Genomic DNA, 25,373 nt, shown 5'->3' with positions numbered 1-25,373 from the left:
CATGCAGAGATAGTGGGTTGCAATCCAGGGTGATGCAGCTATAGATGTTAGTTTTTAAATGTTCTGCTCTTGTAACATGTTTTGTTTTAACATTGGTCTGACATCCGAATAAACACTGTGAATAAATATGTCTTGTTTTGGTCATCAAAAATTAACATTATTAAAATAGCTCAAGTCATAATTTTAGAGAATTTGGGGATTAAAACTCGGGACAACTGCAGCACAGCTACTCTGTGCACATAAACGCTCCACTAGGCTACATAAGGTAGAAGTTTTTTTCCTACCCCATCAGTCAGACGCTAATTCGCCAGATCTCCAAACACTTCTGAAAAGGCAGATGCTTTGAATCGCTTTAGTCACATGATGATTTGGTGTTTCAAAACACTTTAGTTACGTGACCTGTGCACTTTGAATCGCCTCAGTCACATGACCTGGATGTTTCAAATCACCTTAGTCACATGACCAGGGTGTGTGTATCGAAACACTTGCACTTCAAGATCTCGAAATTGTGTCGAAACATCATTTTCACACCAGACATCCCTAGTATTCGGACACAAAACAGCACGAGTTTTGTTAACAGTAAAGTTTGTCCTGAAGTTTATCAGTAGTCTGAAATTGTTGCAATCGCATACCATTCCAAAACAATACTGGTTCTCTTTACCCATCCCTAACTGGGGGAGATAAGCACTAATAAGGTAACTCTCTATTAAACAAAGGAAGAAAGAAGCTTTTGGCTTTTGTTTCCATGGTGACTAATGGTTTTGTTGTTCTGTTTAGAATGTCCTTTGTGTTCATAGTAACATACACTGGGTTAACTTACTCCTTATGTTCCGCTATTGAAACTCACACCGAGTGAACAGATTTATCAATCCAGAGCTCAAGGTTTAGCAGATAGTAAGTTACCATTGCTTTGAAACAGAATGCATACATTTGGGCGGCATGATAGCTCAATGGTTAGCACTGTTGACTCACAGCAAGAAGGTCACTGGTTCGAGTCCTGGCTGGGTCAGTTACCATTTTTGTATGGAGTTTGCATGTTCTCCCCATTTGGCGTGGGTTCCCTCTGGGTGCTCCAGTTTCCCCCACAGTCCAAACACATGCACTGTAGGCGAATTGAATACTAAATTGGCCGTAGTGTATGAGTGTGTTTCCAGTACTGGGTTGCAACTAAAAGGGTATCAGCTGCGTAAAACATATGCCAGAATTGGCATTCTGCTGATAAAGAATGATAAAGTGGTGACCCCTGATAAATATGGGACTAAGCCGTAGAAAAATGAACAAATGAATGAATGAATACATTTGTTTTAGGTAAGCAGCAATAATTTTAAGTCTGCTAATGTCACCAAAAAAGCTATTTAATCACAATCATTATGTAGTAAAAGAGCATCCGCTTTGGCTAAGTAGCACTAACCCTAGCTAGCATGCACTAGTTTACCACCAGCAAAATGAGTTAGGTGCAAATAAATTGAATCTGTACTCTTTCGCTTCCACATGTATCACGTTATTCACCATGTAGTCAAAGTAATTTATATACCCATCTATGGCATATTTAAATACCACTAGAATGCTGCTGGAGGTGGTAATTTTTCTGTCCAAAATGTAGCAAAAACATCTTGGGACAAGTTTTCACACTGACCACCCTCATTGTAAGACAGTTAGCAGCTATGCTTGTTAGTCCATGTTAGCAAAATAATTAGGAAGGGCAGGGCTTACCAACAGGTATGTCAAACTCAGCTGCTTTTCATTCCAAGTTATACTGCATACCGTATCCAGACAGACAATTCATGATATGACTATTTATGCCAATTTCCTTGAGCTCAAAGAGTAGAGCATGGTGATAGCAATGCGAAGGTTATGAGTTTGAGTTTCAAAACTGATCAAATGTAAACCTTCAATATTATACTTTACCATTACATTTTTAATCCTTAAATGTCTATGTCAACAGGGCTTCGCATTGATGATGAATACATAATCCTAATATTACTCATCAAGTTTTTAATCCCGCCTAACTGTGTGTATGTGTGAGCATGAGCATGTCTGGGCATCTGTAGGGCTCTGTTTACAGCGCTGTGCTTTCACCGCTCTTGACACGCTTATTGGGTTGCAGGCTGTTGATATGGCAAATGGTGCTGGTATTCGGCTGGAACACATCCTTGCTCTTATTTAAGAGAAGACATGTGAGAAAAGAAGAATCAATCCAATTTTAACAAAATTGTCACAGGAAAAGAGCCTTGATTGGATGAAAAGACATACCACACAACACACCACACAACAATAAGGAATGAGGAGTACAGAAAAAAACTAAACAAAAAAAACCCATACAAACAGATAAACATCCATATGAATATTTCCATATTTATATGATCTTATTGATAAAATATAAAAGCAGCTCAATTATTTATAAAATGTAAAAAGCCACAAAAAAACAACCAAGGCTCATTCTGATTACTTATCACCATATACATTTCTGGAAAGCGCCAAATATGTTCCAGGAGTTACATTTTTTTTTGCAGTTTTTGTTTTTGCGAATCCACCAGAGGCCGCTGTGTATGCTTTTTGAGCTCTCTATGACCACGTTTACACTGCCAGTTAAATGTGACCCATATCAAATTTTTTGCTCATATGTGACACAGATTGGATCTGTTCTATGACCGTGTAAACCCCAAAAAAATGCATGCATTCGAATATTCAGAGATCGGTTTCAGGCCTCCTTCATATGTGTAAATAAATCAGATATAAATCCCATATGTGACAATACGTCTATCATGTTAACAGGCAGATTGCATTTATTGAGCCATTCTGTTTTGTACATCATTAAACTTGCGATATTGTGGTACTTCTCTGTGGTTTAATGACGCAGAAGGAAGAGTGTGTGTGGAGATGCCAATGTAGTAAACAACAACAGCAGAGGAAACATGGAGGAGGAAAGCGGTCAGTTGCCCCATTTTGCTCCCACCAGACCAGAGATCTCTCTTGTACCCACAAATTCCTCTGAATGGGAGAGGACACCATATATATAAACCATAGGTGCATGCTGCGATGACTGCCCTTTCCCTTCTCCGCCACCTTCGCCTCAAAATCTTTTTAAAGTTGGGTAATCTTTGCATATTTTGCAGTGCTAAAAGCAAGACAATTTCTTCCATCATGGTTAGTGTGGCGCAGACGCTAGAACCCGCTTTTTATGCATGTGTGACGACGTAAATTGTATGGCAATTGTAAACACATTAATTGGATATGGGTCACAATAAAAAGAACGTGTAAACGGACAGGCAAAAAAATCAGATATTGGCAACAAATCGGAATTGGGCATCAAGACCTGACAGTGTAAATGGGGCCAAATTTCTCAAGATATATCCAGCTGCAGACCCACAGATCCACACACCACACACAATCCAGGACACATGATCTAGGCAGGGGCGAACCATATATGGGCTGTTTCTCAATTCCAAGATCGCAGAGAACGGACTTGCATTTTTGTGAAGACTGGTTTTGTCAGGTGTCTTCGGAAGAACAAACTTGGGAGACCGCGAGAACAGAGAATGCGTCCTGTGAGAAATGACATGCTGTGTTCTTCCTGATGGTCACGTGATTTTCACGCATTTTAATCGTAAATTATTTAATTACAGCATTCATACAATGATTTATTGTTTTTTCCCTTTTCAAAATATATACTATGCATGAAGATTTTACAAATATATGTTGCACAATATAAATAAAACAGACTCTAATATGAATTTCAGCAAATAAACACCCTTAATGTGTTATCAAGATTTTCATGGTAATGTGTATATTCACTGTTTCATTTAGGGAAACTCCTGCGATAAATAAGTTATGTGCCTGAACTGTGATAATAAACCTATATAAAATGCTGCGCTTCCCACCTTCAGTCGCAATGACTTTTGGGACTTCTAGAGCGAGTTCGGTGCTCAAGTCTGCATCCGTGCATCCACGATATCAAGAACACATCCAGGAAGTTTCACGCATTCTCCGTTCTTGCGGTCTTGAGTATTGGAACTGAACTTTGGCAGCTGATGATGACGTTACAAGAGGACACAAGATCGCTGAAGAACGCATATTGAGAAATAGCCACTGTTAATGGATCAGTCTTCTTCTATTTTTTCTTGTTTAACAAGGGCTAACTCCCTAGGAGCATTATCGACACCTACTGTATTTCACAAATATGGCGATCGAGACTGTCTGTGACTGTTTAGGGTTTCCCATTTCAGTCATTATTATATCGTAATGATCAATTTAACATCTGTGCAGTTTTGGTACTCATATTATGTAAATAAAAATAATTAGTTAAAACACTAATGACTATTATTTGATTATGCAAATAAGTACTATGGAAGAAAAAAATATTACTGTTATACATTTATTAAATGTAAAAATATTTCAAAAAGATGTATTATAGCCTATACGTATTAATTTGCTATTATTTCCTTTATTATAATTAATCCATTATATAAATTAAGCCTGTCCAATTTAGATCGTTTATATATCTCTGAAAAATCTTTTGTCAAAGCCAGCAAACGAGTATCTGCTATATTGATTCTGTCAGATAAATAATGACTGATCATCTATGTGACTGATATTATTCTATTATATTGAATGGTCATTGGAATCATTGTTACCTATTTGCCTGTCTCGATTGCCATATTTGTGAAATAGTATTCACTTTTGTCTATTGTGTACACTATTTATTAACAATATATATATAAATATAATAATGACAAGGTCCGAGAAGACTTTAATAACATTTATATCAGTCGTAACCATATATGGTTCGCCCCTGCATATATTATATGTTCTGGATTGTGTGTGCTAAAACGTGAGTGGGTCTGCAGCTGGATATTATTGAATTTCTCTAGCAAGTGCCATTCGCACCTGCTGTTCTCAAGTGAATTCACCAGAGGCCACTGTCAAACGCCTGACTGACTGAATGACTAACTGACCAACCAAACGATACTCCCACCCACCCTCTTCTATAAAGCCAATCAATAGTGTTTTGAAAAGCAATCTAAAAAAAGAAAAGCCCTCACGGCAGCCAAATTTTTACCACGTTTTCAGATTTTACCACATTTTCACCATGTTATTTATTTGTTTATTTTATTTTTTGGCTTTTGTTTTGCCTGCTTTCTGGAACCATTATTCGCCGGACTCAAACCCAGACATCATCAACTCCGCTCTGTGTCTTAAATCCTCCGACGTATGCATCAAACCACTGGAAAAACTGGTAACAGCGGAAAAGCCATCCATACGGAGGTAATCGGTCAGCGTAGCATTAGTTTTAAAGATGAAATGCAGCCATAAATAGGTCTGGCGACAAAATTCGCAATCTCCAGAAATGTATATAGGGCTACGTTTACAGAATGAGTCTATGTCCATCCATCCATCCATCCATCCATCCATCCATCCATCCATCCATCCATCCATCTATCTATCTATATAAACAAATAAATAATAAATAAATAAACAAAATAAATAAATAACAAATAAATAAATAAATAAATAAATACATAAATAAATAAATAAAATATAGATTACTGCAGAATGTCATAAAAATATTTTTGTTCTAATTCAAAATGGCACATTTTTTACAATTAATGTCTGGTTTAGACATGTTTTTGAAATATAATGGTCATTTCTGAGTAAAATATCTGTAAAAAAAAAATGGGTAAAAAGGAGTATTTTTTCAACCCAATTAAGTACACTATTAATTTGTAAGGTGACAAGGCAATTGTAACCCATCTCAATAACATCCAAAATGCAAAATCCTGCTAAACAAAGTTAAACAAAAGAAGGTCTTTTCTGAGAATTTGCATTATGCCTTGCATGTGTTCCCCATCTGATTGCATAATCATATTTGTGTACCAGATGTCCCTGTCCACACTTATTTCCATGTGTGGTTTTTTGCATAGAACTCACTTGTGCTGATGGGTGACATCACAGGAACACTGTGACAAGAAGACATGTCTAACAATTACAAACACTGTTGGTCAAACTGGCTTTCAGAATTCTCAGTCCACACTGGACAATTGGGGTTTTGTTTTATCATCACATGAAAAAGAGGTTTTTGACTCAGAACATAAAATGGAAAAAAAATTATTATAAGATTTACAGGCTACTAATAAAATTAGTTAATTAATGATAATGTGACTCTTTGTAGAGATGCTGAGATTGCTTACATTTTCAAACACAGGATAATCATTATAAATCAGGTCAGGTTTGGCATGTTTTTAAATACCTGCCAACACTCCTGTTTTTGCTGGGAGTCTCATAGCCATCTCCCGTCACCCTCCCATTTTGTTATTTCTTCTGGGAAACTCCCGTAATTTGTATGGCCCAATCTACTTATAAAGAAAAAAACCTTTTTGTCCATGTATGTTATGTTGCCAGATCTTGTATAAAGCTCATCACGTTACACAATTGAACAAATATTCAAATCTCAAAGCATATTTTTACCTCAATTTGGCAATATACATTAAAACAGAGTTGCGCTGTTGATTTCTGCGCAGGTGGTAGAAGCAGGATTTGAATGGTGGCGGTAGCAACGTCAGTAGTAATTGGTGGTAAAGTCTAGATGGCATACAGCTATGGATACTCATATCAGTATAGTGTAATTTTTGTAAAACTGTATAAAAATAATATATATTTTTAAATCACTTTGAGGGGTAGGTGTTAATAAAATACAATTTAATGGGTAATTTAATAAATAATATAAATAATATTCAGTGTAATTGCTGTGTTTACATTACCGTGAAAGTTAGATTTATGGTTAAGGCTGATTTATACTTCTGCATCGAGCGATTACCGTGTATCCATGCATTTATACTTCTGTGCGCTGTTTCTGTTGCTCTGCAATAACACTTCCATAACACTACCTGGCAGTAGGTTTTTATGTTCCTCTGTGTCGAGTTTCTTTGTGGGAGTTTTGTTTTTTCTGAATGCTACAAGTAGCTTAAACTCGCTTATTCTGAGGAAAAAAACGGTGGAGGTGCAACAACTTTAATCATAAGGTAAACACAAAACAACAGTTTCCATCTAGAGCTCCTTCACTTGGTCCACACTTGTAAACAGTCGCTGCATCGGGCTCGCAGCTCTCAGCACCGCCAATGCCATGTCAGCGCTACCAAGCCGAGCAATCACAGAGCTTGCACTAGGGATCGTTGTAACATGAGGTTAAATTTTTTTGAGAAGTGTGCATCAGTGTCACCAAGGGCTTTGCGACCGCACGAATGCTGGGCCATAGCATACGCGTTTGCTTGACGCAGACGTATGAGTCACCCTTTAGGTAGAAGACGTTATTAAAATACAATAAATGTATATTTATATATTTTTGTATTTTTATTAAGTTAATAAATGATATTAATAATTCTTGTTACTTTCTGGCCACAACTGTATCTATTATTATTATTAATACTATTGCTACTACTACTACTACTACTACTACTACTACTACTACTGATGTTGCTACAGCCGCCGTTCAAATCCTGGATTATTTATTACCCTACCTCTGGTCCCCAGGAATTTTTAAGAAAAATGTTGGCAGGTATGACATCACTTTAGTCAACATAGGCTCATTCTGAAAATGTAGAACCTATATATGCTTCTGGAGATCGTGAATAATGTAGCCAAAGTATGTATGGCTGCATTTCATCATTAAAACGGTGCGCACAGTGGCCTCTGGCGGATCCGCGAAAACAAAAAATGCAAAAAAACTCTGTACATGTAAGGGTACATAATCAGAATGAGCTTGGGTTGAAATTAGTTAAACTTTGAGTAAAAAAGTGTATTAAATTAAAAGGCTTTAAAACATTATTTTCATTATTTTCTACAAGAAGTCTCCTACTTATGAATTTCAAAAACCTTTTAATAGCACATCAGCAAAGGAAAACAAAAAGACTGCTGATGATGTGCAGGTCACTTCTCATATAGGTGACATTAGGAAACTTACTACAAACAAATCTCACTTAAAACGTACATCATGCGGCAGGAAGTGACACAGTGAGGGGGAGAATAAATAAAACCACGCAGCAAAAAATAGCTCTAAAGAACAAAATGAGTGAGTGTAAAATTAGGACACGCAAAGCTATAAATAGATTTTGTTTCCAGTTGTCAGGAAGTGGTTTATCTAAATGACAAAGAACAGTAGGGTCTCCATGAGAAATGTTCACACACACATAACACATCACACATAACTTTGCAAATGACAAAGGCTCGGTTTATAGATAAAAGTAAAATTGCCACAAAAACGTTTCTTTCCATGATATATAAAAAGTAAAGAAACGAACATCTATAAACTTTGTTTAAAAGCAAAGTTTAAGCTACAGTGTGTGACAGACCACATGTCTAATATATTACTTTGCTATACTTTACTTTTCAATTACTTTATTTTAAGAGTGCATGGAAAAAAGAAATACATGAGAACCAATATCTATACTTATCCCATAAAAGCTTCATATTAGTACCTGAAAAAGTACATTTTACTTTGAAATTAAGGTACACATTAGTTATTATTATATTATTATTATTATTATTATTATTATTATTATATTACTTGGTCAGGACAATCTGCAGAAGTTTCATAATAGGAAATAAATGTGTTTGTAGCGACTCTTCGCTGGATATTTTACAGGTTGGTTTGAGTATACACTCACTGGACACTTTATTAAGTACACCTGTCCAACTGCCTGTAAACGCAATTTTCTAAACAGCCAATCACATGGCAGCAAATCTGCAGCAACTGTGTGATGCTATCATGTCAATATGGAGCAAAATCTCTGAGGAATATTTCCAGTACCTTGTTGAATCTATGTCAAAAAGGATTAAGGCTGTTCTGTGGCCAAAGGGGGTCTTTGGATTGTGGGGAAAACCGGAGCTATATCTTACTGGATAAAATATCCAGTGACATCTAGTTTTTGTGTGCTAATGACTTGTTGATGCCAGAGGTCAGAGGAAAAAGATTAAGGTGAAAAGGCAACCTTAATATAAATGCTTGTTATAAGAGACATCTGCAGAAGAGCATCTCTAAACACACAACATGTAGAAAATTGAAGCAGATGAACAACAGCAGCAGAAGAGTAAATCAGTGCCACTCCTGCTAGCAAAACAGCAGGAAACTGAGGCTTCGGTTGACACAACCAATCACAATTAGACAATAGAAGAATGGAAAAAGGTTTCCTGGTCTGAGAAGTCTCATATAGCAGCGGGTCAGAATTTGACGCAAACATCCTGCTTTGTAACAACAGTTCAGGCTGTTGGGGGTGTCATGCTGTATAAGGCTGTATAGGTATGTTTCTAACACCTAGATGATCCTATGCCACAAAAATAAATAAAAAATGCACCTCTAAATGAAAAAAAGAGATCCTACTACAAGCAAGGTACAGCATACTTAAGATCATGATCATGTATACGTTAGGATACATAAAGGAAAAAAAAACTTTGCCAGCTGTGATTCTGTACTCAAAGCATAGTCTTCACTTCAATGCACAAATGCACACTGTACAGTACATCACTTCATTATAAAAAAAGAGATTAAAAAGGAAATTATCAGCATGCATTTGAAATAAGATTATTTTTCTTACCCCATTTGAAGATTATTTTGCTTGTTTTAAGAAAAAACACTTAATTTTGACTTATATTGCCTTGCTTTTTAGAAATAATTTCTTCTTATCTAGAAAAAAAGTTTCTAGATTTAATCATTTGTAGATATTTGGACTCGAAACAAGACAAAAACTCTTAGTCAGAAAGGCTTTTTTTGCAGTGCAACTGTGGTGTCTCATATTATACTTTACTAATATTATTGTATCAACAAAAACTAATTTGGAACTTATATTTAATGCACAATCATCAGTAGCTATTAGTAGGCCTAATATTCTTTCATTGATGTGTATGTTATGTGGCTAGGTGTGGCACTTGTGTACACATAAACACACTTATATGGGTTGCAGCTTAATGACCATGGTAATATGTGGGTGCCTTGGCCTGCCCAACCATTTGAGAACCACAGTTGTGTACTAATATTCACTAAGACAGAGTTAGATAAGATAAAAATGAAGAGCAGATGTAAAAAAAAAATCAAGTGCCATTTGAAATGTTCTTTTAAAATGAGTATTTTTCTCAAGCTACTGTGGGTAGGTACAGTAATTTCACTTTTATGGCAAAGATCAGGTTCTTTTCATTGCCTCTAAAGTGAAATAACTGAACATACTGTAAAAACAGGAGGCATCTGAACTCTTTAAATTTGTCTTAACACAGCTACTGCCGCAGTGACAATCTATGCCTAAAAGTACAAACTTGAAGAGTTCAGTATCGAATCCTATGAAAAAGTGAAAGGATAAAAGGAGGAGTGATGACAAAATAAGTGTTTGGTTTTGCTTTTTCTGTTAGTTTGGTGACAATCATACATGACAGGCCAGGGAAGGTTCTGACAAATATCCATACATCAGCTCGTTTGTTCTTTTTTGACTGCTATGGTATTATAAATTGTGAAAATTACCCATCAAAAATGTTTTTAAGACCTAGCAGAATCCTCTATTGGCTGTCATTTCAGTGTGACTTCAGCTAATCAATTTTGACCAATGCAAACAACTATTTTGTATGAGTCCAACATCCAGCTGTGCAAGAAAACAAACAATCTGATACAAGTGAACTGACAATAAACTTAATAGTCAGTGTTTAGTTTAAAACTTTAAGATTCTTTTGAACTTAACTTTAAAATAAAGCTAATACAGCTAAAAATAGTGCTTACAATGTCACTGAAAAGCAGTATTTAAAACTAATAATTAATAGAAAATGAGGCAAATAACTGCAAAATGGTCCTCTTTTTGAGAAAAAAGAACCACCACTTTCACCATGCTGGCTACAGGCCTGCATGATGTGCTACCACTGTATGTTTTATGTTTGTTTTCATTATTAAAATTATTAATAGTTGTCAGTTCTCCACCTTCTTCTTCCAAATGTGCTAGTAAGAGACTTGTGTTGTTTACACATTTCTCTAGATAATGGTAAAGCTAGAACATAAATGCACCAAAACATTGACTTTTTTTTTTTTTAATTGTGTGGCCCCTTTAATCTCACTGGTAATTACAGAATCGCAGGACAGAGGCAGCGTGTAAAGTAAATGCATACTGTGAGAGATCTGATATGTGCCTGCGATGATCAGATTACTGATGGATGTCTCGCTTAGCTAGAAGCACACTGCTGAAAAACACACCCCACACACACAGCTTCTCACTTCCAGTGGATTTCAGAGGAAGTGTGTCTGGACAGAAAGTGTTTCTGTGAGTATGTGTTATTGCAGAGGGGAAAACAGGGTTAAATGTGATATGAGGACTCCAGAGTCGCCAAATGAGTTGAAACTCACTGCAAAATATGCTTTTTTGATTTTTTGTCTTCTTTCTAGCAACAAATATCTAAAAATTCTTAAAGGGCCCATGAAAATCAAGTTTTTTTTAGATATTAATGACAGTGTAGTTAGTTTTTAGGGTATCTATTAGCTAGTGTGCTCCAAAACAGTGACAAATTTTACTTTTAGAAGATATAAAACTGATACAAACATGTAAAGTTGTGAAGTATTTGTGTAGTTTGACACTTCCGCCTAAATGGATCAACAGTTTTATTCACATCACATTCTACTTCAGTTTCTCATCAAATCTTGACCAATCAAATGCTCTCTAGCATCTGAAATGCTCCGCCCCCTTCAGGACACTTCACATTTGATGTGCTTGAGCTCAACCACTCTCACTAGCTATGTTTCCATGTCAAAAATATGATTAACTTTATGTGCAAAACTGGAATATTGCATAAAAGACAAATAAAGCAGTGTTTCTTTCAACTAGTCAAAGACAACAAAATCGTCACTTCCAGATTAACTGGCGCCAGAAATCAACAATAAAAACAAAATTACTTTGGTAGAAGAAGCTGCTTCAATCTTTTCTTCATTTAATAAATTACTTGGACCTCAGAAGACGATGCCAACACACAATGAACATGTGAGGACGTTTCAAGGAGTGAGATGCAGAGCACAGGCACTCTTGACAGTTTTGCAGGTAATTAATAGCCTGCTTGTTTATCCATTCACACACATTTTTATCATTACATGATCTCTTATAACAAAATCACATGACCTTTTTTTAATGCGCATTCTGGAATTTGTTCGGTAAAAGTGTTTCCATCGTAGTTTTCTTATCGAATACAAAACTTTATCCTACTCAGTTATGTGCTTATGTTTTTTTAAAACGTATGTGCATTTTGGTGTTTCCATTAACTGTTTTCTTATGCGCATGTCCAAAATGCACATAAAAATAGGTGGATGGAATCGTAGCTACTGATTGAGCAGTGATAAAACAAAACGCTATTAGCTGTTGTTTTTTTGTTTATTTTAAATGTCCCTCCCACTCTTCGTGTTTCCGTTGAGATTACGTCAAACATTGAACAAAAGATGCAAATTTAAGAACACTTATATACAAATATTTCTACACTGTAAAACCCAACAGTCAATTTTATCAAATAAAATGAGTGTAGTTAACTCAAAATTGACAGAAAGTTCATTTGAAAAGAGCTTTGAACTCAGTGTTGAAGGCAATGAGTTAATTAAATACTACATTACTTCAAAATAAATGGAGCAAGTTCACAGTACTTGTTTAGATTCGTTTTTTTAACTCAAAAGATTTGTAGCAAACGGTTTCCTCAATTGGTTTGAGTTGCCTTAACTTATTGGATTTTACAGTACTTGGTTTGAGTTCTCTTCATTTATTGGATTTTACTGTGCTCAAAATGCTTCATTTACTCATATGGATTAGGTTCACAGTACTCACTAGGATTGGTTTTTGAACTTAAAGGTTTTGTTGCAATCGGTTTCCTCAAATGGTTTGAGTTACCTTAACTTATTGGGTTTTACAGTGTATATATAAAATATAACTCAATTAAAAAAAACACAGAAGGGAATAAATTAATACTTAACTATTGCACAGTTGGTTATAATAGTTATAATAGTAACAATTTATGCTAGTTTAACTATTTATAGATTTATCATTACATAGCATCTATCAATAGTGTATAAAATATGGTCTAATTCAAAAGTCTTATAATGACAGGATAAAAACTATCAGGAAACTGCACTGATTTGCCCCTCAGGCTTCGGTACCACCTGCCTGATGGCATGAGTGAGCAGACTATGGCCAGGGTGAGTTGGATCCTTTAAAATCCTATTTGCCATAGACAAACATCATTGTTGATACAGTCAAAGTCACTTTAAGGCAAGTCATTTCACTCTTCGGCCATCTTTGAAACGCCTCTTGGGCAGTATGCTCGGGCATTCTGTCTGAATGGGAAAACATAAATTCTAAAAAAGTGCTTGCCAAGCTTATGATTACATTACATATCACCAATAAAATTAAACAATAACCACTTTATAAGTTCCGTTTCTAAACAAGGGAACAAGATCACGACACCAAACTCATTTATGGCCGTTGTACACATTATCATCTTCTGGATAATGCTCGTCTTGCTGGTGAATCTCCTCCAGTAATGAGAGCGACTCTTTGTTTACAAGTTTGTGGGTGTTTGAATAGTTGCTGTCATGTGATGTGGGTTTGACAGACTCACGTTCATTTCATACAGATTACAAAACCAAAAAACTTTTGTTTTCAAGTGTAGTCAATTCATTTAAAAGTAGAGATTTCGAGCTTTATTTAGATATATTTCTTATGTCTGAGAAGCAAGATTCGTTGAGATTCAAGTGTGTTTGTTGACCATCAATTTGTCGTAAAAGCACAAGTCTGTTCCAAGCTTTTCCACCGGAGAAGCGTCGGACTATAGCGATTGCTGATTGGCTCCTGTACTAGTAGGCGGGGATTCATTCGCCATATTGACTGTTACACATTTCCTGTATTCAAAACTATACAAGTGACACATCTTGTGTATTGTAGAGTCTTTGATACAGTTCCTCAATAGATGTCCTTTTGACTCCAACGGACCTTTCAGCCAACGAGCAAAAACTTGGTCTTGTTTTCAGAAATAGTAAGTTTCTTTTTATATCTCATTGGCAGATTACTTTTCTGTTTTTTAATGAAAAACACACTTAATTTTGAAAAATAATTTCAGAAAACAAAACAATACTTTTTAATTGCCTACAAAATGCTTCTTGAATTACACATTTTTAGATATTTGGACTAGAAAGAAGACAAAAACTCCAAGTAAGAGAAACATTCTGTTTGCAGTGCTGCTGGGCTACTGTGAGTGTCTTTCTGTCCGGCTCTCTGAACAGGCTTCTCTAGAGACTGTAAGGTGAGAGGGCGAGAAGTGCAATCAAAAAAAGAGAATGAAATAAAAGCTGTGAAATGCAACAAGGTGATAGAAAGACGCAAACATTACTCTGGTCTGAGAGGCTGTCATGGGACGGGAATAGTAGTTCCAGTTGTGGAGCGAGGAACTTTATTAGCTTTGGATCTCCCTTGCTTAGTCATGTTTGCAATATCTCCACATGCTGACATGGGTAAAAAAATTTGTATTAAAGACATCTGTTTCAGACTGTTGTTTTAGTAGTTTAATTACTTAGATTTGCTGCAAAACATAAATAACTGCAAATTTAGCAACCCACACTGACCTCACAAAATTTGAACTAAACATATATATATATATATATATATATATATATATATATATATATATATATATATATATATATATATATATATATATATATATATATATATATATATATATATATATATATATATATATAATACAGCTGTATTAGAGATACTATGTATATTGCAAAATTAAATAATATAACAAACATATAGAACTGTTTAATGTAATTTACAATATAACAGACCAATGTCATGATAAATACCACAACAAAAGCACCAAAAAAAAAAAAATACCCTCACAAACAGTGTTTTAGAGTAATCACAAATAAATAATAGTCTAAATTCATCAGTACAGTATGTCTTTACAGTGATGTTTAAGTGTGATGCTGCTATTTCATAAGGGTCATCTACTCCCACATTGAATTACAATGTAATACAGACTCTGCTTTTTTGATTTTGTTTGTTTATTTGTTTGTTCTTGTACACTTTTTTTAAAATAATGTAGCATCAATTCACAAAGATAAAATCAGGTCATTTTGTATATACTTCAAAATGTGAACTTATTCCATCTAATTGAAATCAGAATGAAGGTAGCCTCTTTGTTTGTATTATGATTAAAAAATGCATATTATTTCAAATGGCTGCAGATAGTTTAGTAGTACATAGTCATGTAATTATATTTTTATTCTTGGCTTGTCTCTTGCTTAAAATAATACCCTGTAAACAAAAGAATGGAAAAAAAAAATCAATATCAGCCTATCTGCTGCTTGTAAAATTTGCAAATCAAAATCAGCCATGATAAATCAAGATGGAAGAATCCCTAATTATATGAGATAATGAACACACACACACACATACACACACACAAACAGACAAAAAACCACATTTCCTGTTATATTTACTTAATTTTGCTTTCAAACTTTGCTGTTTCAAAACAGCAAGATCACTAAATCATAACACCAGGGAGGTATTCCAGAGAGCAGGTTATGTGATATACAGTTGAAGTCCCCTAAATTATTAGGCCCCCGTTTATTTTTTTCCCCAATTTCTGTTTAACGGAGAGAAGATTTTTTTCAACACATTTCTGCACATAATAGTTTTAATAACTCATTTCTAATAACTGATTTATCTTCTCTTTGCCATGATGACAGTAAATAATATTTGACTAGATATTCTTCAGGACACTTCTATACAGCTTAAAGTGACATTTAAAGGCTTAACTAGGTTAATTAGGTAACTAGGCAGGTTAGTAGGTTAGTAGTTAGTAATTAGTTAGTAATTAGGCAAGTAATTATATAATGATGGTTCTGTAGACAGTCGAAAAAATGTTTGCTTAAAGGGGCTAATAATTTTGACCTTAAAATGGTTAATAAAAAATAAAAAACTGTTTTTATTCTAGCCGAAATAAAACAAATAAGACTTTCTCCAAAAGAAAAAATATTATTGTTTGTTATACATTAAACATTGTACAATAAACTACCAATAAACTACCCCAATAAAGCAATAAAAATGTACCTCGCAATTTATTAATTGTCTTTTTAAATCGTTTCTAAACAGATGACGACAAGTTACATGGTTGCTTGTTGTTTTGGCGTTCTATTGAGAATATCTTTTGTGTTCACTGTTAAGTTGAATGAACTCACTTCTACTCTCAAAAAATGACTTTTGTTGCGTGCTCTTTTGTTTGATTTTGTTTTTGTTTAATTCACTTAAATTTCTAAAAATTTCTATTAAGTTAACTTAATTTGTGTTTGCAGACACAAACATAAAGGAATCAAACCAGATTAATTCTGAAAATGTAGCCCTATATATACTGCTGGAAAGCGCCAAATACATCCCAGGAGCTACATTTTTTTGCAGTTTTTGTTTTCGCGAATCCACCAGAGGCTGCTGTGTATGCTTTTTCAGATCTTAAATTTCTCTCATGAGTACTATTCGCGCCTGCTGTTCTTACGTAAATCCGCTGTCAACTGACTGACTGACCCACTTTCCTCCTTCCCTAAACTGAACCAATAGTGTTTTCAAAAGCACAGATTGACCCGCCCACAATCTTCCCTAAACCCAACCGACAGTTTTAAAAAGCAATCCAGAAAAAGAAAAGCCCCCTTATTTTTAGCACGTTTTCCAATTTTACCACATTTTCACCCTGTTATTTACTTGTTTATTATATTCTTTGGCTTCTGTTTTTGTCTTACCTGCTTTCTGAAACCGATATTTGCTGGACTCGAACCTTATTGTCATGGTCAACTTCTCTTTGTATCTCAAGTTCGCCGACGTACATGGAGAGCAGCAGGACAAACAGGTAAAAGTGGGAAAGCAATCCATACGGAGGTAAGTGGACAGCTGGTAAGCGTGAAAAGGAATGGTGTCATACTGCCCCATAGCATTTGTTTTAAAGAAAAAATGCAGCCATACGTACCTCTAGCTACATAACTTGCGATCTCCAGAAATGTATATAGGGGAACGTTTTCACAATGAGCCTATGTTGCAACGAATTGTGTGGTACCCAGCATTTTTACAGTTTTACCTTTTTGGAACTGACATACCTCAAGCAGTTTAGGGCTAATCAACCCCGAGTTCAAGATTTAGCAGATGCTAAGTTAACCATGTTTTCTGTAATACACTCCAGTTCCACAAATGCATTAAATCCTATTTGCGTCTTTCTGAATCTCCATAAAAGGCTTACTATTTCCCCATGGACAGGGCACCTATAATCCTCTCCTTACGATATTGCATAAGTGTGTTAAAATACTCTCCTTTTTGTTTTGTTTTTCCTAAATCTGACAAGGGCTCACAATCCAGGAGTTCAGACTTCCAGAAAAGGAAAGCGAGAGCTTGTGCGCCATTACAGTAGGAATGTGCAGATTGAAGCTGAAACTCAAGACACGAGTGACTAACCACCAAAGCAGAGAGAGACTTATTAAGAGCAGATACTCATCTATGAAAGCATAAGCAAAACTTAGACGTTGCACCAGAGGAAAGAGAGTAGAGCATAGTCATGAGAGGGAGAACAACCACACATCAAACATTCGTGTTTGCAGATGATGTGTAGATATTAATCGTGACTCTGATATCTTTGCTGAAAAGAGATCAGTGTGTTTAAAAGGGAGGAGGTCCACCAACTTAATTCCATGGCCTAATGACAAATGCAGAAGTGTTGCACAGACTCGTATGTTGGCTCACTGACAGTTAAGAAGTCACAGAGGTCATGTTAAGTCAACTAAGGCCAGGCAACGATCCTTGGCATTACTTTGCTAGATTTGGCCCTGCCACTATGATTTTCATTGGGCCATCTTATAAAAGGCTTTACTTCTTATACACTTCTCTGGTAATTAATCAAGTGTCAGCATATAATGCTACACATTACTGGTTGCTTATGGCTCAATTCTCTCTTTTAAATCACATATTAAAGTCAGAAATTAGTTTTAAATTAAATTAAATTAACTTAAAACAAATAAAAAACTAAATTAAATCTTGGAATTAGTACACTACATCAGTCTGGCTTCAATTTATATTAAATGTGTTCATTTTAAATATCCTTTTTATTATTATTAACAACAATATATATATACAAATTTTTCTTCTTCTTTTCTTAAATACATTCTGTTCAGGCTTTTTTTTTTTTTTGTTCTTCGTGCAAAAAAATCTATTGGTAAAAGAGCTTTTATGTTTAAGGGTCCAATAGATTGGAATAATTTACCAGCTAATATTTGATCCATTTCATCATTTAAGGTGTTTAGCAAACTTTGCTGTCATGTTTCACTTTGAATCAGTGGTCTCAAACTCAATTCCTGGAGGGCTGCAGCTCTGAACAGTTTAGTTCCAACCACCTCCAACTCGCACGTTTGACGCCTAATATGCTTTCAGTTGTTTCAATTAAACTAAAGTGAATGATATTAAAGATATGTTTACACCATATCTGCGTTTAGAAATATTGTAGTATACCTTTACGGAATACATTTTATAGTATATTTTGTAATATATAATTTTAGTGATCTGCTTGAGGTAGCTCAACGCTTTTGATGAAGTAGCTTTCAACTTAAAAGCCCTTCAGACCATGCACCGGATCATTTCTCTGTTTTTGCTGGTAATGTCTTATAAATTTATAATGTAAGTCTTGAGATATCACAAATATTTTGATGTCTTTAACAATTCAAACATGAGCCGAAAACAGAGACAATCGGCTCCACAACCCAGCAGGTGAGAATGCGGGAAAAACCAGCTGCCCTCCTTTCCTCCATTTACATTTGAAACATTTCTCGAAACCCACCTTGGTTACTCAGCCCCTTTTCACTCAACTCACACAGAATGGTCATTTCAAAGTCTGAATGTTCTAAATCAACCCAAGTGACTTTATCTATCATGTTTGATATCATTTGAAATGTCCCAGTGCGACTGGTACAATGGTCTCATTTCCTCAGAAATAGACATAATAAAAACATTAGATATAACTTCAGGTATCTGTTGAACCACTGTGAAGGGTGTGCTTTTCCTTTAGGCAGAAACTCTTCCACTAAATGCAAATGCCTATTGTTATTCTACACACCCCTTTCCTCAGGGAGATTCTTGGATTGACTACTTAAGGTAAAGTTTCTAAATGTTCGGCGCGATTCTGTTATCCAGATCAGCCCGTAGAGTGGAACTTTATGTTCCACGCTATGTATATTTTGAAGTCAGGTATGCATCTTTTAATCTTGGATCTATCTTTGATAATTTCATGTCTTGTAATGATTGTTTATGAATTGACTGAATGAATTGGCATAATATACATTCACCTGACTAATAAATTGTTATGTTTTGAATTATTCAAACAGAGTTTGTGTTATTATCTCTAGTAGATTACATTAAGTCTATAACACCACAGGCCACTGTACAGGTTAGTAACGGACTAAAACACAGTAGACGGAGCACCGTGACACGCTATACGATGTTCTTAGAGCTCCAACTAACACATTGGCATTAATTCAAGTATACTTAAACTGTAAAAGTCCAGTATTGGGTTTTCTATTTAGAACAACAAAATAATGTTGAGATCAATCTAAATGTGGGTAGGCCTTCATCTCTAAACTTATAATCCTATTTAAATCATTTGGTGATTACTAATAGTTTAAGTAATTGTTATGGTATTATGAAATAGTTTTGCTTTGATGTAGTAGATAGCAGATCTATGGGGATCACACAACAAATATTGTAAACTGAGTAAGTAGAGTTCTGCCTTTTTAGAGTTGTGGTTAATCGCCTCTGTTTAATGACCAAAACTGACATGCTTGTGTTTAAGAGATTGTATACTCGGCTAGTACAAGACTCAGGATGTTATAGGAATCCGAACAAAAAAGAATAACATACAGTTACAAATAGAAGAGAATATTCAATCATAATCTAAAATAATATTAAAAGAAACTAAATAATTTTATCAATGTTTTATAATTGGAGTCAGATAAAACGAGGATAAATATGTCAATATTCTAAACCACCTCATACTAAAATTGGAGTCAGATATGAGTTAAGTTTAAAGTAAATCAACATTGTGCACTGGAAAGACCGAACATCCAGTGAACCTTCGTCCACCAGTAGACACCGTCATTGGACTAACTGGCTGGACCTTACAATAATTATTTAGGTCAATTCATTTTTTTTTTCATTAATTATTATTTTATTTTTTAAATACAATAATTAAGACAAAATGAAAAAGTTAAATATAGTTAACAAAGAAAATGTAAATGAAAACGGTAAATGACAAAGCTTATTTATTGGTTGTCTTTGTCCTATCACTTTAAAATTAACACTGTACATCCCTCTATAGAGATTTTAGGCTAAAACACTGCTTTCTTTGTTTCTTTGTTTCTTTATTTATTTATTTATGTTTTTACTTTCATTTTAGTTGTCTTTTTTTATTTCTTTAGTTTTAATTTCCAAAATGAATCCTCATTGCACTTAAGTTTACAATGATAATAGAGCTTGTTAACAAGTTTTTAATGATTAATGAAGCAATGTGCTTTGGAACAGTGCTTTGTTTTGTTATTTCATCATCATTTACAAGTAGCAGGATATTTACAGCTACTGTTTATTTCTGTTCGTTCACAACCCGCCCCTTTGTGCCCCTTGTCGGCATAGGTGAAAACTGCTGTTACACATAACAACATTTTGTTAATCCATTACTCCTGTCGCAGCGTCACATGTGGCAGTAATGGTCATAACTGTCACCCACTGTATATGTACACTGTTGTATTTGTACAGGAAGACTTTCCTTTAGAATCTACTGTAACTTACTGGCAGCAGTTCGCCAGTAACTTACTGTAAATCAATTACAGCAAAAATACTGTATTTACATTTACAGCAGCATTTATCTTGCTGTATTTGTACATACAGTATTGTATCTTTACTGTTAAATAGTCATTTTCACAATGCAACTTTAAAATACAGTAACATACTGCATAACTACTACAGTAAAATATAGTCCATATTACGGTTAAATACTGTGTCATTTACAAAAATAGCTAGCAGTGTATTTTTTTCTCTCTGATAATTTTGTGATGCTTTTTTCACACTTTTGTTAGTGTTTGTGTTTTCATTCATTCATTCATTTTCTTTTCGGTTTAGTCCCTTTATTAATCTGCGGTCGCCACAGCAGAATGGTTCATGCAGCAGATGCCCTTTCAGCCACAACCCATCTCTGGGAAACATCCATACACACTCATTCACACTCATACACTACGGACAATTTAGCCTACTCAATTCACCTGTACCGCATGTCTTTGGACTGTGGGGAAACCGGAGCACCCAGAGGAAACCCACGCGAACGCAGGAAGAACATGCAAACTCCACACAGAAATGCCAACTGACCCAGCCAAGGCTTGAACCAACGACCTTCTTGCTGTGAGGCAACAGCACTACCTACTGCACCACTGCGTCGCCTGTTTGTGTTTTGTTGTTTGTAATTGTTTTGTGGATGTTACGCAATTTGTGTTTTCTTTTTTTTTCTTGTGTTATTATTGTGAGTTTGTAATACATTGTGGGAAACCCTTGAAAATGAGATGGTACATCTCAAGGGGTTTATCCTAATAAATAAATTCAAATATTCATATTTAAACCAAGAGAAAATTGTAATTGTGACTCAACACAAATTTGTTTTTATCTCACAATTCTTCAATTTTTCATCTCAGATTAGCACAACAAATTTATGTCACAATTTGGACTTTTTTTCTCTAAAATGAAAAACAACTCTGAGTGGGAAAAAAATGATAATTGGGAGTTTATTTCAATTCTAGTTTAAATTTCAAAAGTTTCAATTCTATATCTTGATTTTTTTTATTCAGTTGTAAGGCTATAAAATCAAATAAGTGAGAATCTCATAACTGTAAGAAAATAGTATAGTTTTACCTTCCAGTGAATTGTCATGCCATACAAAATTACTGTGTTTGACATCTGATTTCTTAAAACAAACAGCAATCTTCACTGCATGGCTGACATACAATATAAAGTGGGCAAAAGTGGGTCAGACCAAACTGCGTTAAATTGTTTTTCCATGCCATGTCTTTAAAATATGGAATATAATTTTACCCCAGTATTTTTATTGGAATTTGTCTTTTTTTTTTTTTTCGCTTTAACAACAAAATGAATGCTTAAGTCTACTTAACTGATCATATTTGAATCACATTACAACGTCGATGCTGTAAAAGGAAATCTGTCTTTTTGTCTTGAAATTATGGTACATTTCTCTTAATTACAAACTTCTGTTTAATAATTAAACACTTCTAACAAAAAACAAACATAAGCAAAATATTTACTCATTATTGAGACAAAAGACTGGTTTATTAGATTAAAAGGCACAGTTAATTTGTTTTTTCTTTCTTATATTTAGAATTTACCAGCAGTTTCTACCAGTGCAAATTCTTTACATATCGTTTTTGTTTTTTTTAATGAAAGGTGATGTCATGTGGCCCAGTGAGTGTTCATCAACTGTTTTGTGTGTGTGTGTGTGTGTGTGTGTGTGTGTGTGTGTGTGTGTGTGTGTGTGTGTGCATGCATGCATATATACAGTAAGAAGGAAACCCATACAGTGAATAGTGTCCGGTGGTCTCAGAGTGGTAAAGTAGGCCAAACAAGCAACTATGTAGACTGCTACTGAAACACACATTGTGAACAGTAGTCTTAATATAAAAATATATTTATATGCCCAGTTGACATTCATCTACAATGAAAGCATTTGGTTAGTGTAATATTTGCATTGATGTTGACTTTGGCACTACACTAGATAATCTGCACAGTAAACATCATGTGAGAAGTAAACTGAAATTTCATCATCATTAGTCATTTCTGTAACATCGCTAATATTGTAAGCAGACTGTCCTCTCAGCTTCCTGTTTAAGAACTGTGAGTTCCTGTTTGTTTTGGAACCACTTCCTGTGAACTCTCCTACAGATTGTCTAGAATGCCACCAGCACAACTATGACTTCAGCAGTTACACTGGGAAATACAGTACATCAACTGTGTTCAACCGTATGAGATATACAGTTGAAGTCAGAATTATTAAACCCCCTTTAATTTTTTTTTTTTTATATATTTCCCAAATGATGATTAACAGAGCAAGGAAATTTTCACAGTATGTCTGATAATATATATTTTTTCTGGATATAGTCTTATTTGTTTTATTTTAGCTAGAATAAATGCAGTTTTAAATTTTTTAAAAACCATTTTAAGGTCAAAATTATTAACTCCCCTTACGCTATTTTTTTTTTCGATAGTCTGCAGAACAAACCAACATTATACAATAACTTGCCCAATTACCCTAATCTGCCTAGTTAACCTAATAAACCTAGTTACACCTGTAAATGTCACTTTAAACTGTATTGAAGTGTCTTGAAGAATATCTAGTTTTTTTATTTACAGTCATCATGCCAAAGATAAAATAAATCCGTTACTAGAAAGGAGTTATTAAAACTATTATGTTTAGAAATGTGTTGAAAAAATCTTCACTCGGTTAAACAGAAATTGCGGAAAAAAATAAACGGGGGGCTAATAATTCAACTATATATATATATATATATATATATATATATATATATATATATATATATATATATATATATATATATATATATATATATATATATATATATAGTTTTATTTTCCATTTATGTAAAACAAATTATGCCAGCAGTCATGATGATCTGATCATAATAATTGGGCTATTCTTATACTTTTATATAAGATTCACAAAATGGAGTTGTTTCAAACACTCAACTGATATAAAGTGAATTAGCGTGAAAGTATGTCTGCAAATTTATGTTTAACGTGCACTTAAATGTGAAGTTGTATTGCACATGTGCTACTGTAAGAATTAATTACACAAATCAATTGTATTTTTTATCGTTATAATCACAATTTGTACATTTTTTTATCATTTAGAGAATTTTTACTGGTATTTTGCAAATTATAAATTTAGGCTTCTGTCGGTCTCAACTTTTCTCGCGATTATTTGCTGAAGCTTTTATTACAGTATACAGTTTTGTCATGATATAAACTGCAAAAAAGATTACTGTTATAATAACAGGTATAATATCCAAAAAATACTTAACGTATTACTTTTTTGTACATACTGATGAGAAGCTCCCATTTCACCACATCCCAAAGATGCTCTAATGGATGGAGAACTGGTGACTGTGTAGGCCATTTGAGTACAGTAAACTCATTGTCATGTTCAAGAAACCAGTCTGAGATAATTCACACTTTATGACATGGCGCGTCATCCTGCTGGAAGTAGCCATCAGTAGATGGGTACACTGTGGTCATAAAGCGATGGAAATGGTCAGCAACAATACTCACGTAGACTGTGGCATTGACACGATGCTCAATTGATACTAATGGGCCTAATGTGTGCCAAGAAAATACCCCCCATGATGATGCTTTCATGTTGTTGATGCCAAATTCTGACCCTACCATCCGAATGTGGCAGCAGAAATCGAGACTCATGAGACATTTTTCCAATCTTTTATTGTTCAATTTTGGTGAGCCTGTGTGAATTATAGCCTCAGGAGTGGCACTCGGTGTGGTCTTCTGCTGCTGTAGCCCATCCGCCTCAAGGTTGGATGTGTTGTGCATTTAGAGATGCTCTTCTGCAGACCTCGGTTGTAACGAGTGGTTATTTGAGTTACTGTTGCCTTTCTTTCAGCTCAAACCAGTCTGGCCATTCTCCTCTGACATCTGGCATCAACAAGGCATTTGCGCCCACAGAAGTGCTGCTCACTGGATTTTTTTCTCTTTGTTGGACCATTTTCTGTAAACCCTAGAGATGGTTGTGCGTGAAATCCCAGTAGATCAGCAGTTTCTGAAATATTCAGACCAGCCTGTCTGGCACCAACAACCATGCCACGTTTAAAGTTACTTAGGGTGTACTCGCACTATGTACATTTGCCTTAAACTGGGCTGAAGCACGCTTGTCCCCCCTCCCGTCTCACCAGACGGCCCACACTCACATAGAATTTGCGCCTGAGCATGCTTACGTCATCGGTGATGTGCTGTTTAGTTTAAGAAGCACTCTGGCTTAGCACAGTGGTGATTTCTTTATATCGTTATATCATTTTAGTGGTTTGAGATGCAGTGACACACAGTCAAATATATTGCCGAACAGATCAGCCACTTTTGACTCTCATAAACAATCATAAAGTCCTCGTGCTGCAGGAATTAGGAGGTTTGCTAAAGGTGCAGCTGACGTGCAGTGAGCAGTTTGCGTCTTTAATAATGTACAACAGATTGCGTTCATTGAACAGTAAGAAT

The 25,373-nt window shown here is 34.9% G+C and overlaps 1 protein-coding gene across 1 annotated transcript in view; it reads right to left on the bottom strand.

The window, feature by feature from the left end:
* stim2b (stromal interaction molecule 2b) overlaps nucleotides 1-25,373 on the bottom strand; it is a 103,175-nt gene that overhangs the window by 32,933 nt on the left and 44,869 nt on the right. The gene's annotated exons all lie outside the window — the stretch shown is intronic.

Source organism: Danio aesculapii, chromosome 7, assembly GCF_903798145.1.
Source record: "Danio aesculapii chromosome 7, fDanAes4.1, whole genome shotgun sequence".
Classification (NCBI taxonomy): Eukaryota; Metazoa; Chordata; class Actinopteri; order Cypriniformes; family Danionidae; genus Danio; species Danio aesculapii.
The sequence above is the reverse complement of the archived record's forward strand: the minus strand, read 5'-3'. Positions and strand labels throughout refer to the sequence as shown.